General features: G+C 37.8%; 1 protein-coding gene across 4 annotated transcripts in view; it reads left to right on the top strand.

Annotated features, from left to right (window-relative positions):
- The window catches only part of LOC111147299 (phosphodiesterase 1C), a 598,548-nt gene that overhangs the window by 400,067 nt on the left and 180,726 nt on the right, over nucleotides 1-17,755 (top strand). The window lies entirely within an intron of this gene.

Here is a 17,755-nt window from a genome sequence, read left to right as displayed (position 1 = left end):
TTCTTCTTCCTATACTGGATTGCAAACAGAGACCTCCATAATAATTATTTTACTGTGGTAGCGTGCAATTACATATTATTTAATTTCCTAGGTTATATGCTAATTCTTTATGTGCTAAAATGTTAATTTTCCTTCGAAAGAGACCTGGCTATTGTCCATATATATTTCCCTGCCTTCTTACATAGTGTTCTAAAGCAGAGGTTAGAATTTTCTTGACATATTATGGCTTCAGAAGAAACTTCATTTATTGGAAAAATCTCTACGGATGTGTAGTTTTAAAAGTAGATGGAGATGCTCTGGGATGTAAGACTGAATGCCCATTGGTCTTAGTTGTGATTTTTTTTTGGTTGAACTTAGAGTTTGAACTGAGGTCTTTGACTTGGGTTTTTGACAGTTTTTTTTTTTTTAATCCATTCTTTTCATTGCTGCTAACATAGTTTTTGACTTGTGTGCAGCAATCTTTATTCTTTTAGCTCTTTTCCACAATGGGTAACCATCTTGTTGTTAGCCCCTGTGTATCTGCCCATTATCTTTATAGGTCTGAGAAGGAAAGGATTGGTGCTAATTTTGGTAGAATTGCAGATGTCTTTGTCACCTTAAAGGAAAAAAAAAATATTTATAGACATTGACTGTGTGCCTTGGGGCTACACGAGAAGAAATGGCTAATTCTACCAAGAAGGTCAAAAAAGCTTCCTAGAATAGGAATTAGGTTGATCTGTGTCTTTGACACTGTTTGGTGTTCATCTGGCAGCTGCGGTGCAGAAGACGGGAAGGCAGAAGGCAAATGAGCAAAGTGAGCAGATAGGTGGGGGTGTAAACCCACCTCAGATCTGCTGGAAATGGCAGGTTGTGCAGTAGACAGAAGCTAAGTGGAGTGGTGGGTCAGAGGACTGGGGAACTCAGATGGTAAAAAAAGATAAGATGTGAGATAAGCAGGAATGCTTTCATGAACTTGGGCTTTATTCCGAGGGCAACGGGGAGCTTTTTTTAAAACAGCTTCATTGAGGTATACTTTACATATAAAATTCATTTACTTGTACAGTTTGGTCATTTTCAGTCAATTTACAGAGTTGTGCTACCATCACCACACAGTTTTAGAAAAATTCCATCACCCCCTTTTATGCCCCTATGCAGTCAGTCAATTCCTACTTTATAGACTTATTAAGGCATTAGTTTGGCATTTCACTCAAGAATTCTATGAGTGAGGTGGGGATTTGAGGGAGATAAGCCCAGAGTCTGGGTCTCTCTCCTTCCCTTTCTTTCTCCCTTTTGTCCATCAAGCTTGCATTTATTGGACACTTAGCATGCCCCAGTATATCCCAGTGGCCTCCTCCAGTCCCAGAGTAAATGTCACTCATAAACAGGGCTGTCGCCTATAGGGAGTATTAGGGTGGGTTAGGTTGACAAAACATTTCAGTTTCCTCCTGGTTTACAAGAAACCACAATTCTGGAAATAGTTACCTATTAGAACAAAAAGATAATATTGGCCTAAAAAGGACAGTTTTATCTTGACACCTATACTATTTTCAAATTTGCAAAAGATTTCCATTGTTCAGTGTAACTATGTTGTTTAGTTGTCTCAGTTCTTTGTGTGTGTTTTCCCTTTTAATTAATCGAATAGTGAAGAGATCTGCTTTCCATATTTGAGAGTGTATTTGTCTTAATAAAAATCATTGAGCACACTGGTATGATTTAATAAGTCACAGATACCTTTTACTATATGATTCTGGCTGGAAAAAAAAAGTATTGTTTTCACAGCTCCAGGTTAGACTCAGTTCTGAACAAAGAAAGTTATTAATATTTAGACTTACCTAAGCCATAATGTCCAGCCCTAATATATTTTGAAGAAAAAATTTAAAGAAAAATTTAAAAGAAATATCTGGAATGAAGTTCTGCATTATTTCTTGTCTAGTTTTGAAAGACCTTGTTCTTTTTGGTAATTGATTATACTACTACTTATGCGCATAGCAGAATACAAATTCTCAGACTGCCTGAGTTTGAATCCTCAGCTCAGCCTTTTGCTAGCTCTGTGTCCCTGGGCAAGTTAATGAGGATAATAACACTTACCTAGTAAGATTGTTTTGAGAATTGAATCAGTTAATGTTTGCCAAAGGGCTCATAAGTATCTGAAACAATGTAAATGCTGTATTGTATTATATTTATAAATATAGGTATGTCTCTATATATCTATTAGGCAGAAATCGATGTGCATTTTCTGTATGCAAAGACTTCCCAGTGCATGATATCAACAAACTTTGACTTTTTAAATATTAATCCTATTATATATTTTTGTCATTAGTGTTCAGAAGTTTAATTATGATGTGTCTCAGTGTGGATTTCTTTGAGTTTTTCCTGTTTGGGGTTCTCTCAGCTTTTTGAATCTGCAGATATGTCTTTCAACAAATTTGGGAAGTTTTCAGTAATTACTTCTTTGAATATGCTTTCAGGCCCTCTCTCTCCCTTCTGCTTCAGGAACTCTAATGATCGGACTATTAGATATTTTGCTGTTGTTTTACTGGTGTCTCTTTCTATTGTTCTGTCTTCAAGATCACTTATTTTTTTCCTCTGTCTTATTCATTCTGCCATGGGCAAATTGAGTACTTCCAGAGAGCTATTGTTATTGCATTTTAAGTTCTGTAATTTCCATTGGGTTCTTTATGTCTTTTTATTTATTTATTTTTTTTGCATGAGATTTTCTATTTTTATTTGTTTCAGAGGCATTTGTAATCCCTTTATTACATTAAAAAAAATGAAGCATTTCAATGCTGGATACTTAAAAATGCTTGTTAGAGTTCAAATATCCAATTCATTTCGGTGTTGGCCTCCATTAGTTGTCTTTTCTTTTCTTTTCTTTTTTTTTTTTTTAAGATTTATTTATTTATTTGACAGACAGAGATCACAAGTAGGCAGAGAGGCAGGCAGAGAGAGAGGGGGAAGCAGGCTCCCTGCTGACCAGAGAGCCCGATGAGGGACTTGATCCCAGGACCCTGGGATCGTGACCTGAGCTGAAGGCAGAGGCTTTAACCCACTGAGCCACCCAGGCACCCCCATCGGTTGTCTTTTCTCATTCAGGTTGTGATTTTTTGTATGGTCTGTGATTTTTAAAATTGTGTCCTGGACATTTGGATATTATGGTAGGAAGTTCTGGTTTCTATTTTAGCAGACAGTTGCCCTGTTTAGATTTAGAAATGCAGTTGGATTTATTTTGCTCATGACAATAAGAATAAGAATTATTCAAATACCTTACATGTTTGTCAGCACTTTCTGGACATTATAATTTCATTTAGTCCCCATAACAGTTCTGTGAGGTAGCAAAGGCTAGAACTGGCTAGGCTATAGCATCTCTCCCTGACGCCATCATAAAGGAAGACTCTCAAGACCTAGAAAGGCAAAGGGACTTCTTTTCAGTCATATAGCTTGTAGGAGCAAGCAGCAGGGCTGGGGATGGAGCCAGGATTTTGATTGTAATCTGGTCTTGACCCAGTGGGCTCATTTAGAGTGCCCCCCCTTCATCTCCATAGTTCTGTAGTTTTGGAGCCTTTTGAATTAGAGGATCTGCTCAGGCTGCCATAAATATATATATATATATATATATATATATATATATATATATATATACCGCATAGATTGGGTGGCTTATATAACAGAAAGTTATTTTTCTCACGATTCTGGAGGCTGGAAGTGTAAGATCTAGGTGCCAGCACTATTGGTTTCCTGAGGCTTCTCTTCTTGGCTTGTGGATGGCTGCCCTCTTGTTTGCCTCTTTTCCTTGTCTTCCCCCTGTGCATGTGGCCCTAGTGTTCTAATTTCCTCTTTTTATAGGGATTTGGATTAGAGCCCGTGTTAACTGCCTCATTTTTAACTTAGTCACCTCTGTGAAGACCTTATCTCCCCAAACGGTCACATTCTGAGGTACTGGAGGTTGGGATTTCAACACATGAGTTTCGAAGAGACACAGTTCAGCCTGTGATAGGAGTAGGGAGGTTATCACGCACATCTTGACAAATTCTGACCTACTAGACACGACTGTGTTCATCAGTGAAGGGGTGCTGTGCAGAAAAAAACTGGGAACGTTGGTTTTTGAAATTTTGTTACTTTCTTATTTCCTCTTTTTGTCATGAAGTGATTTAACCTAATTTCACTTTGTTCTTGTTTATCTTCTGTCCATCTTTCCCTACCCTCTTTTCCAATCTAGGGAGCCAGAAGCTCAATGTATGGCCCAGACTGTTTTAATTAGCTCTGTGACTTTTGCTAATGAGAGTCACCTCTATGGGCCAGAGTTTCTTTAGCTTTGAAAAGGTAGAGACTGAGTGAACTCTATGTCCATTACTTTTATTCCAAATGGAAATAATTCCATGATGTTATTGATATCTCATGCCAAATTTTCTCTTTTTCTCCTGTGCTTTGGCTTGGTACCACTACTTAACTTTATCTGTTCTTCTTTCAAAAAATGTAAATGAATTCTGTGAAAAAGATATGGGTAAAAGTTGACAAGTACATTTTAAATCACTACTATAACACTCAGATGAGGATATAGCATTTGTCAAATTGTTCGTACTGACAATTGTGAACATTTATTGAGCAATGACTATATGCCAGGTAGAGTTCCTCCTGTGGTGGCTGATTGCAATGGGTCTGGCATGGGTAATGCAAAGGTAGACAGGAAGGGGAGCTCTATGAAGAGAGGATGGAGTCCCACGGTGTTCTTTTTGAGTAATCAATAGAAAATTGATGTCACAGAAAATTGATAAGGACAAGGCAGGGTCCAAGCTTGCTGTTCTGGTTAAGGCAGCACGGATACCAAGTGGGGCCTTGGGCTAGGTTCTCCAATTGTGTGCAGAATCAGGTAGGGTCTGATGGGTGTAGGATGCTCATGACATTGATGTGGAACAATGAGGGAGAGGTAATTAGATGGCAAAATGAGCCACATTTTGGGATGTCCAGGTGGGCTCTTTATTTATTTATCCATTCATTTATTCACTTAGCCATTTATCAAGTATTTATTTTTGCTTATATTCTAGGCAAGAACCTAAGAGCTAAGTAGGAGTTAGCAACAGGAAAGGTGACTATAACTATATGACAAAAAGGATGATTAGACCTGGATGAATAGAGTGTGCATGCAAGGTGGCACAGATGACAAGGAAGTGTACCTGAGGCTGCCCCCCCCACTCTTTCTTTTTTTTTTTTTTTTAAAGATTTACTTATTTGGAGTTGGAGGGGCAAAGGGGGAGAGTGGGAAGGTCTTACCAGATTCTGCATTGAGCTCAGAGCACATGGGGCTTCATCTCAGGACCCTAAGATCATGACTTGAGTCAAAACCAAGCTAAAACGACTGTGCCACCTAGGTGCCCCGAGGCTACCCCTTTCTTCATGGATCCACTGAACTCCAAATTATTCTTATGGCGCTCCTCTCTGAATGGAAGAACTTTTATAAGCCATCACTTAATCCTCAGTGAAATGCCCTAGCATCTGGGGCAAAACCCAGCAGCTGTGTGGCTGTGTGGTACAATGTACAGGGCAGGAAATGGGTAAAAGTTCTGTATCCAGCTGACATTGCAGCTGGGAGTTGGGATTGGCAGAATATAATTATTGAAAGTGGCAAGTTGCCAAGTTCTCAGAGCTCATACTCTGTGCTTGCCTTGCCAGCTTGGAGCTTGTTGATGACCAGCAATTGTCAAGACTACTGTTTTATTGCTCCCTTCCAAAATGGGAAATTTTCAATGATTCACTAATAATGTGGGGTCACTTATAAAATTGCTTCAAGTCATCAAAACTGATTACAGTCATGTGAAACACTATGGCACATTACTTTGGATATTTCATCAAATGTGCCTAAGCTTCACATAGCAAATTGTGCACCAAAACAAAAACTATGAAAAGATCCGCAGAAACAGCAAAAAGGAAACACTGAAGCAAATACAAATTTGAGTCTTTGAAAACATACAGTACGCCTCTTTTGGATATTGCATCCAATATTCCTTGAGCTTGGAGGGTACAAATAAATGCCCATATAATTACTCTTTAACTGAGTAATTACATGCTTATTCATGCCCCGTGGATTGATTAGCAATTACACTTGGAATTGCTAGGGGAAAAATGAGACCTGCTAAAGTGGCTTCTGTCAGGTCCTAATTGAACATGGTTAAAAATGATGGCTTGCAAAATCACTCTGGTGGTATTTTGATAATGGTGGTTTCCAGAGTTTGAGGTTTATGGTAAACAGTTTTCAGAAGGACTGAGAAAAACTGTGCTGGCTATAGTTTGGGCATATATATATATATTTTTAAAGTTTCCGTGAAGGGTCTTTCTCAGAATAAAGTTAAATTAGTGTTTCTCAGAAGAAAGTTGAATTGTAGTTGGTGCTATGTTCAAGATTGGGTTTGGACCAACTAGGGTAATTGGGGTGAAGCTTTTGATGAGATGGAGAATCTTTTCAATTATTGTCAAAATAAGTCACCAAATGCATTTTTTGGTAATTGCCAGCTCTACTTTAACAATGCTCCTCTCCCTTCTAAGAATGGCTATTTAATAATATTTGGTGGTAAACTTCCACTTTAGTTTAAATTTCCATTGGCAAATGAGTGCTTTGTAAAGTACTGACAATGGGTCATCGTGGTAGTTGGGTCCCTCATTGACTAACCCATGATTTTTGAGTTTGGGTATCAGTTCAGGTTTGGCAGGGAGCAGACTTCAACTCAGATGGGTTAAGAGCTTTTTTTTTTTTTTTTTTTTTTTTGAAAGATTTTATTTATTTATTTGACAGAGAGAGAGATCACAAGTAGGCAGAGAGACAGACAGAGAGAGATGAGGAGAAGCAGGCTCCCCGCTGAGCAGAGAGCCCAATGCGGGACTCGATCCCAGGCCCCTGGGATCATGACCTGAGCTGAAGGCAGAGGCTTAACCCACTGAGCCACCCAGGCGCCCGGGGTTAAGAGCTTTTAAAAAAGGAACAACTTACAAATGTAGGCCCAGGAGTAAGGGGATCACCGAGGGGGTGTTGGTGTACCCAGAAACTAGTAACAATGGGAAGTTATTACTACCCTTAGTTCTGAAGGCACAAGGAGAAGAATTAGCATTATATGAAGCCATTAAGAGCAGGAACTATGGAAGAGGGGTCTCTAACAGGAGCTGGAGTTGTAGGAGGGTACCACCATTGCCAGAAAATGTAATTCAGAGGAAGAAGAAAGTGGAAATACCTGAACTTCTCTCCTCCTGACCTCTCACTCCTTGTTAGAGGTTCCCACTGGTCTTATCCAAACAGAACCCTACTAGTAAGGGAGTTCTGGTAATTCATCTTTAGGAGGAAGTCTTGTGTCATAAAGCAGGGCAGAGAAAGCAGGAGGATAACCCAGAACCAAAGTGGAGACAAACAGAAGAATCATCTTAGTAATAATGGCTGCTTACTAATAATGCCTGCCACCTATTGGATTCTTGTTATATGCCTGGCACTGTGCTAAGTGTGCTATGTATCTAATCCTCAGTGTCCCTAGACTCTTACCATATTCTATATACATAATCCTTGCAGACTCGGAGGTTTAGAATAGTTGTAGTATAACTGAGGTGCATGTACACAGGCTTGGGAGTATGTAGCTGGGTTCAAATACCACCTCTGATGCTTACTAGCGAAAAAAAAAAAGTTTTCTCTGTATCTTATTGATGAAGAAGCTATCTCAAAGTGATTGAATAACTCACTCAAGATCATACATCTGGTAAACAGTAGAGCTGATATTTGAACCCTACCCTTATGTTCCCAAGCCTGTGTGTATATGCTTCAGTTATGCTGTAACTACTCCAAGCCTTGGTTTTCAAGTTGTGATACAGAGGTAATACACCCATCTGAGAAGGTCATTTTGAAGAAGAGTCTATGAAGTGTGAGCACAGTCCCAAGAGTATAGGAAATGCTCAGTAATGACTCATTCTCTTCCCATCCTCCCCTTTCGTCATCTTTCTAGATTAAAATGGAGAAAAAGGAGGTGTGGTCTGCAGCCCCATGTGGCTGGGATGCCTACTTTCTCAGTAGAGGTGGTGTGCTTTAAATGGTCTTTCCGCCTTGTTCCTTCAAGGATTCTAAACTAAACATGGGTTTAGTTCTAGTGATGTGTTGGACCAAGTGACCAAATAGAAATTCAGTTCAGGGAGCAAAGGTAGTTAATAAGTAGCAGTGAAAATAGATGGCTCTACAAGTTGTTTATTTAACAATGCAAGTTTCATTTCTTTGGAAAAGTGAAACCACAACAAATTCTCAACTTAAGAAAAGAGATTTGTGTCTAAAACAATTGAATAAATTAAGCCTCAAGGAAGAAGGCTGCCCTATGCTTTTTGACTTACCCATATCTTAGCAACATGGTTCAACTCCAAGAAGCAGTTTCATAAATCTGTTGTTCCCTTTCCTCCTTATTGTCAAGATTTTTCAGTAAGAGTATTATTGATTGTTTTCACTGTTTGAGGAGCTACAGTGATAGATTTTAGTGGGTATTTGGAGTTCACCATAAAGATGTTATTCTGGTTATTTTTATAGTATTAAAATCTCTGTGTTTATAGTGGGTTCTTATCTTCTAACTGCCCATTGACTCAGTTATAACATAAGCTTGTTTATTTTGGTGGGATTTCTTTTGCCAGCTGAGCTTTCTAGGGACTTTCTTAACAAATAGCACAGGTGGACTCATGTTACACAATTTAGTCTTTACTATCTCTGTAGGTGCTAACAGATTTTCATACATGAACTTTCAACCTCCTACCCATTTTGTAAACTCTCTTTCATGTCAAGGTCAATGGTTTCAGGATTCTTTTATAACCTTCTAGTGTCTAATTCACTGGCAGAACAGATCAATAACTAGGTGCTCATTGATGTTTTTGTATTTGCACTTATTTCTGTGTCTTGCAAGGAAACCAAATCAAATTAACTGCTAGTTACTCTTCTTCCTCCATTTCCCCATGGCTTTTAATCCTTAATGGAAAATATCTTTGGTCTTTTTCTTAAATGTGACAGATTACCCTCAAAATTATAGGGAATCCTAAATAAATATATATATAAACAATAATATACCTGGGAGAAAAGAATCCCAGTCCTAACTGCATCAAAACTAAAGAGTAAACTCAACAGGTTGTGGGCCGAGCTGAAGAACACTAGTTCTCTACTGTCAGAAGCTCTGAATAATTTGGGAAAAATTCATGTTTCTGAATGGGGAGAACTCTGTTTTTGTTTTGTTTTTTTTTAAGATTTCATTTATTTATTTGACAGAGAGAGAGACAGCGAGAGAGGGAACAGAAGCAGGGGGAGTGGGAGAGGGAGAAGTGGGTTTCCCACCGAGCAGGGAGCCCAGCGTGGGGCTTGATCCCAGGACCCTGGGATCATGACCTGAGCTGAAGGCAGATGCTTAATAACTGAGCCATCCAGGTGTCCCGACTTCAGATTTTAATATGGAAATTATTTCATTACTAAATAAATGCTTACTAAATAAACAAATGAGCAAATATGTACCAAACAATATAGCCTAGTGATTCAGCATGACATTTGGTTTTAAATATCTGTAAAATGGGCTTAACACTTTTTTCTTACCCTTTTTTAGGTTACATTTTACAGTGAGATTAAAATAAGAATATCTATAAAATGCTTATGAGTGACTAGCATGGTAATTGATCCATAAATATAGGCAGTTATTCTTATTTTGGTTTTATTATTACTTATATACAGAGTGGTTAATGATGTTTATCCCTGTGGTGAGCATCTGGCTTGTTTTTTCTTCTTTGTATTTTCCAATTTTTCAAATGCACTGCTTTTATAGTAAGAAGTTAACAGAAGTTGCCTTTAATCAGAGGGAAAAAGGAGAACCTAAAGACACCAAAAGCCAGATATTCTTTAACCGGGGGGCCAAATTTAATGGTGGAGTTGACCTGGTTATGGTCCCTGGTCAATTGGACCAGGCAAGTGGACCTGACTTTTCAGAAGACCTTTAATGTGCTGAGTTTCAACTTGTGGCCTGTCTCTGTTCTCAGGTAATTCCTGCTGACCTTGTATCTACACAACTCCTGATCTGTATGTGTGGGTCTTGACTGGCATGGAGACAGGGAGGCATTAGATGGCAAACTCAGATGTGTAAGTGCTGAATCATTTGGCTCAGACCAGTCCTAGGGAGACATATTGCCCTTCTGGAACACTCCCGTTGGTTTGCAGGCCTCCCATTTGTCAGCTACCTTCCCCTGTAGGGCTCCTTGAAATTAACGGTGTCATCTCCTCTTTCTTTTGTCTCCTGCTGATGGTTTCTCTCTGTTCTCTGACCAGAGAATTTTAAGGTCCCATTATTTTAGTTCTAATTTTGCACCTCCTACATCCTTCTCTGACCCCCTCCAACCCACCGCACCCCCTCTGCAGCCATTATGGAATACAGTTGAAGCAGAAGTGAGTCACACCTCTGAGGGGAGATTTTGGCCCATAAGCCTATCCATTGCAAGGTTTATATTCTGTCTCCACAGAACTGTCATAAACTGGAAATCTTTGGTTTTCAACTGTTACAAATAGCAACTGTTACAATGATTACCACGATTACAAAGGACTCCTTTTTATTGTGTGTAGACTCTTGGGGGTCATTGGCACTTACCAGCCAAGGTGAACTTGCTTTGAAAGATGTCTGCAATTCAGTGCTTACAAGGTAAAGAGATTTTAGGAGTAGCAACACTTTTGAAATATTATCTAGGCTCCTTTAGTTAGAATTGGTTTGCTTTCAGTAAAAGGCCTGGGAGGTCAGTGGGAACAAAGTGCCTCTTTATTTTGTGCTATTTTAATGGAAAGGTGCTGGAAGGCTTTTGAGCATTTAGAAGCTGGCATTTGATTTCTAATTATGAAACTCTGGGCATGATAGAAAGGTAGACAGTATATCAGGAATTTTCTTTTGACATTTACGCTAGATTTTACTGGGATTGTTGGCTGTAAGTTTGTTTTTGTGTCTTGAGATTTGAACTGTCAGTGGCTTAACGGACATCTCAGCAACCTGAGGCAGGATTTGTTTTTGCAGATATCTACTTTCTTCTGTTCACATATTCATTAACTCCTTTTGTTGAGAAGAACAAAAGGAAATAAACTGATTTCTGGAGGTTTTTTTTTTTTTTTTTTGGAAAAGATTTTATTTATTTATTTGAGACAGAGAGAACAAGCAGGGGAAGGGGCAGAAGGAGAGGGAGAAGCAGACTCCCTGCTGAGCTCGATCCAGGGACCCTGTGATCATGATCTGTGCAGAAGGCGGACGCTTGACCGACTGAATCATCCAGGTGCCTCCTGGAGATATTTTTATTGGTGTTGGTTCATGCCTGAGTTTGGGTGAAATGGTCTATTCTTGTTAACGTCAATGTTAAATATATTCATGTATGTAAGTTCATATCCATATGTATATTATGCAGCATGTATATGCATGTACATGTATCTATGTTTGTGGGATGGGAAAATTCCAGCATGCCCCAGCATGATCCATTATGGAATTATAGATGGGTACCTGGGAGGGCGAATTTCTCAGTTTAGTTGAATAGTCTCTACCTATGATTTTATACGGTACAAGTCCCTTGTCCCATTTCCCCCCGTGTTCTTATCTGTCAAATGGGATTATTTTCTGTTTTCCTCAGAAGAATGGAGTGGAGATGAATGAGAGCATATCCCATACATTCTGAGACTGTTGCAGGGTTGCAGAGTTCTTGTCTCATGGGGTTGAAGAATGACTCTCATGGACACAAAAGGGTGAAGTGAAGTGAAAGTTTATTAGGTGAAGGAGATAGCAGAAAGGAAAGAAAAAAGCTCTCTAGAGTGAAAGGGGTCCTGAATGGATTGCCACTGTGGGCTTTTGCTGATGGTCTTTTGTGAAAAGTGATTGGAAAGCTTGTGGCCTTGAAGTTCTTGTGCCATCTTGGTTTAAGCGAGGACTATTGATAACATCCTTAATGGCTTACTTCTTTGAGTTCTGTTCATTTTTGGTGATTACAGTGTAGCTGCCAAAAAAATACATTCTCTAACATTCAGGGCCAGGTGGTCTGGTTTGTTCCTTTATCTCTGGTTTTGTATGTCTCAGCATTTCTCCACATCTGGGATTTCTCTGAGCCTGGTCAAGGGAGTCAGGAGCCTCCTATTTCTCTCTGCCTATACCTTAACCCTTTCCTTACTCAAGACCACATATAAAAATATGAAATATGGATTTAGAGCTACATCATTCTCTTTAAAGAGAAATCTCAATATTACACCTTGTATATTTTATCACGTATATACAGAGAGACTTTATCCATATGCTCAGTGCTCAGTTATATATATGTATGTGTATATATACTGTATATATAATACATATGAAATATCATACATATAGGCCATAGATAAAAATAATTTAATGATGGTGAAGAGTTTTGGATACATTTTGTTTTCTTTTTTCTCCATATACTGACAATATAAACTCAGATTAATTGTAGATCATTCATCTTTAACCTTAATTAACTTGTTGCCTCTCTAGGCAAATAGTTCATGCTTATTAAATAGAAAGTGATAACTATCTTTACTATTGCCTGAGAAGATGGCAGAGAGAGTGTCAATTTGCTAGACAAAATTGGGGAAGGAGATGATAAAATTGAACATACAGATCTTGTTGTTGGGAAATGCGTGAATGGGAGTTCAGGAGAGCAGAAATTGTATGACTGACAAGGATCCTGTTGAGAGAGAGGAGCAATCCGGAATTTGCAAGCATTTTGCTAAATTTTGACCAATAATACCTGGTAAGACTCTGGAAAATGATGTAGTCACTCCTATATTTTAATTTTTTTAAGATCTTATTTTTATTTGTGAGGGCATGAGAGAGAGCATGAGAAAGAGCACAAGAAGGGGATAAGGGTAGAGGGAGAAGCAGACCCCCTGTGGAGCAGGGAGCCCGACACGGGGCTTGATCCCAGGACTCTGGGATCATGACCTCAACTGAAGGCAGACGTTTAACTGACTAAGCCACTGAGGCACCCTTCCCATATTTTAATTTGATATGTAGATTTTATTTTATTTACTTTTTATTTTGAAATAATTACAAACTCATGGAGAATTTCTAGAGTAGAGCAAAGAACATCCATATACCCTTCACCAAATTCATTGTTAATATTGTTAACATTTTGCCAGTTTTCTTCTTTATTCATTATCTGTTTGCCCATCTATCTACCTACCTATTTTTCCTTTGAACCATTTGAGGTTAAGTACTCCCTTATTCTTATATACTTCAGTGTACATTTCCAAAGAACAAGGACACTTCCAACATAATCACAGAACAATTACCCAAGTCAAGAAGTTTGATAAAAAACCGTTATCACACTTACAGTTTTACATTCAAATTTCATTACTTGTCTTCATGCATAGCAGTTTCATCTAGTCCAGGATCACCTATTGTAGGAATCCAAAAGAGTTCTTCCATCTTCTTTGTTTTCATGATCTTGACATTTTAAAGAATAAAGACTAGCTATTTTCTGAATATCCCTCAGCTTGGGTTCATCAGAAATTTCCTCATGATTAGATTTGGGTAATGCGTCCTTCACAGGAATTTCCCAGAAGTGGTGTTGTGTCCTTGTCACTATGACACATTAGGAGTCACAGAATATCAGTTGTCCCATTGTTGGTCTGTTAACTTTGATCCCTTGGTTAAGATGGTATCCTGCAGATTTCTCTACTGTAGTTACCTTTTAATTTTAGTAAGTTGAAAACTGTTATTTCTAGTATACTGTAAATATTGATGGTTTAAAATGAAACTCATACATCACTCTTTAAAGTGTATACAATGGAATATTTGACTTAATTTGATATCTAGTATCATCTTTAAAAAAATAACAGAAACAAGTTCTTCACCACTTGGAAACTCTATTCATTCCACTTCTCCTAAAGACTATTATCCTATCTTTAAACATCTCTTATTGATCACCCTATCACGGTGTCTTGAAAAAATATGAATATTAATAAAACTACATTTATTTTCAATTTCTTGTGACCATAAGTCTTTAAGTGTTAACCTTTTTTCCCCTCTGGATTGGGCTATCTTTAGAATTATTATTAGTATAAAGTTGACAAAAATTATGTGAATGAATTATAATTTTTAAAATAAATAATTTTTATGTGTAAATAGCAAAGCTATTAACAATTTGGACAAAGATAGTTATGGAACTTCGATTAAGGTGTTGAGGACTGCTATTTTGTCTTGTCTTTTTGTTTGTGACTTCTTGGGTTTTTACATGGTGGAAAGGAATGGTAGGAAGGAGAACTGGTAGGAAGTCTCAGCTGCAGAAAGATTAGTTCTGGGGACAACTACACAGAGAAGTCAAGAATCTGGAAATTGATTTCCCAAGTGACTAAGCTCTCTGCTAGTTAATCCAATCCAAAGATTTCTCTAAAACTCAAAAATTCCATGGAGTCATCTAATATCTGAAATATCATGAATATGCCCAAATTATTCCAAGGTCAGAAACCTGTACATAATTTTACAAATTGTGTCTGGGTGCACTGTGATATATATATAGATTATTTTGTGGATTTCCTGAAGCTGCACTAAACCAGAATATTTATTGAATGAGTACTACCATGCGCTGTGGTAGGCATTTTTTTTTTTTTTATACTTGATATATGAAGACTGGGAGTTACAAAATAGATAAATTGGGGTTGGATGTTCATGTTGCAAAAGAGAATTTTGCAAAAGAAATAATCATAGACTTTCTGTAAATAATTAGTACTCTTGACTACATGTTTAAATTTCTCTATTAAAAAAATCAGTTTACAGACAGTTCTTTAGGAATATTTTGACCATATATGTGAAATTCACCTGAAGCAGCAAGTATTTATAAAAGATAAAACATGTCTAAATATGATTGCAGTTTTTAAGAGAAGCAATTACTAATGTTGGTTGGAAGCTTACTAGGATAAATTGATGAGACCTGGAAAAATTGCATGAGCCTGAATGAGGAAATTGAGATCAAGCCTTTCTTGTCTGTGTCACTTAGCTTGGCTCTAGCATGACTATAAGGTAATTTGCCATGCAGAAGTTTGGATAAGAAAGCATTATTTGTACAACGTTAGCTTTAAAACAATTTGTAAACCAAAAAAAAAAAAAAAAAAAAAAAATTTCATTTAATCACTGACGTATATTCAAGGTTTAGAACACCTCAACGAATGAAAAGGCAACTTACTAGCATATCCAGTATTGCGGGTGGACCAAACTGGGGATCCATGGCTGGAAACAGTACTTTTAGTAATAATACCCAGTTGATTTTCAGTTATTTATCATGTAGATGGCAACTTGTTAAAAAATATAAAGCATATCAGGTCCTGATTGCTGCTCAGTGGCTTGATGGGGATGATGTTTTCTACCTGCTTTGCCCTTACCCCCTACCGCTGCCAGCAGTAACCTAAGCCGCAGCTGGGAGGCGAACTGCTGAGAAAGTGCATTTTGGCTAAGCTACTCAGGAAGGGAGCAGTGTATGTAATGCTGCATAAAAACTGGCCTAATGTGGCCAATATTCCCCATTTTTAAAAAATGACAGCGCTTAAAAAAAAAATGGCAGCACTAAAGAAGTATTCTCTTATAAGATGTTATAGAGAACCAAACTAAATTTGCCAGTGATGTCACGTTCCCTAATGCCGAGTCTCTTCCCTTTATCCTCTTGCTCTGCCTCTTGACTATGAACGCTGTGCATCAGCTCAGGGGGGGTTGGGTGCGGTTGGTTCTTTCCATACAGGGGAGCTGTTTTCTGTAGCTGTTTTCAAGGTCACATAGAAAGACATTTTTGAATGATGGAATTAGGTGATGCTGGGGTTACTGGAAAAGGTTTCTATTTATGCCTGATAACCCCAAGTTAGCTAATGTCCACAGTAGAAGAACAAATGGAAAACTGACCCATTACCCTTATGCTTGAAATGCCAAATACGAGTTGTGTAGGCACATAGACATATCTTTATGTCTATATCAGAGGGGTTAACTGACTTGCCTATCTAGTGTGAAATGTAAGACTGGAGAAAATTATATGTGTTTAAAACTTCTATTTTAATAGCACTATGGTTTTAGCATGGAAATTTTCTTTTGTTTCTGTAAAAAGGATCATTAATAAAATTTCTCCATTTTTATTCCTTAGTGTGCATATTGGCCAATTTTGCCTTGGGTGCTATCATATGTTCAGATTATGATCTCTCTATAGAGATATTATGTATGCTTATTAGGAAGAATATTTTATTCCAGGAGAAAAATCTCTTCTGCATGGTTGGACACGCCAATTTATGGAAGGGAAGCAGACACCTGTGCAAATATAAGTTGGTTTCATTGTTTATCTGCTCATGATTTTGACTGACTGGCATTCAATTTTCTTTTTGTGGATTTTTTGAAAGACTCTTATAATTGGGATAGAAGTTAGGAATTTTTGTTTGGTAGTTGAGTCTTTGTTAGAAAACAAAGTTCATGTTTTGTTAGAAAACAAAGTTCAGGGGCGCCTGGGTGGCTCAGTGGGTTAAGCCGCTGCCTTCGGCTCAGGTCATGATCTCAGAGTCCTGGGATCGAGCCCCGCATCGGGCTCTCTGCTCTCTCGGGGAGCCTGCTTCCTCCTCTCTCTCTGCCTGCCTCTCTGCCTGCTTGTGATCTCTCTGTCAAATAAATAAATAAAATCTTTAAAAAAAAAAAAAAGAAAACAAAGTTCATGAGTTAGTTTTAGTTTGAATTTTTGGTTGACTGACTCATTCTGAATTTTGTTTTCCCTTGGTGGCTATAGGTGATGTGGATAGGTAGGTTAAACAGAAACAAATTTCAGGACAGTGTTCTCCAAAATGCAAGTTGAAGTGACTTAAAAGGTGACTCTGTGTTAAGAGAGAGAAAAATGTAATAATTATAAATGACTTCAGTCCAAACCCCAGTTAACAAATTTTCATTTCATTTAACTTATCTCTACCTACTGAGAGATTTAGAGAGCCTATTCTTCTGGATAAAAGAGCTCACATACACCTATGGAAGTTTATTTTACTTGTAAATCTGTTAAGGAGCACATTCTGAGCATGCATCAAACTGTTTTATGTATTAAAACATTAAAAGTTACAAATATTTAAAAGTTTAAAGATCTTTAATCTTTCATGACTTGCTTTGTAAGACAAATTAATCATCTTCACCTGTGACCTGGCAAAACAAGCGAAGACAGGGAATATAAAAAACATGAAATGTCAAATTAGAGGTAAAAAGTGTCATTGTCTTTTTACAAAGGAAGAAACTGAGACATTGTGAAGGAATTTGCCCAGGGCTACTCATAATCAATATTTAAACTTACATTTATGACCCGCACTACAACTCTATTCTCTTATAATCACTTACATCAAATAGTAATAGTTTGGTATGATAAGCCAAGCTGCTACAGACAAATGGAGAAAAGTGTAGGCAACTATTTCAGTAAGCCAGAGGGACAGATTCTTGGCAATCTTTATAGTACCTAAAAGCCAAGAATAGATCAGAGAATCAAATTTTTCACTAGAAATAAATAGACCTATTAAGAGACCCATCAAAAAGAAAAACTGTATAATAGAAAACTGAGATAGCAAATTAGACCAGTTAGGGTAATGCTAGCTGCTGTAACAAACACCAAACTGTCAGTGACATAGCATTACTGAAATTTACTTCTTCTTCACATGTTCCTTGTCATGTGGCCAAGCTCCCAACTGGTGATTTCGGTATCCAGGCTCTTTCTATCTTGGGGCACATCCTGTGAAATGTCCACACTCAGCCAGAAAAGTGGGGGA

This window comes from Enhydra lutris, unplaced genomic scaffold (assembly GCF_002288905.1).
Source record: "Enhydra lutris kenyoni isolate GAN:26980312 unplaced genomic scaffold, ASM228890v2 scaffoldscaffold16, whole genome shotgun sequence".
Lineage (NCBI taxonomy): Eukaryota > Metazoa > Chordata > Mammalia > Carnivora > Mustelidae > Enhydra > Enhydra lutris.
This window is presented reverse-complemented; position numbering and strand designations above follow the sequence as displayed.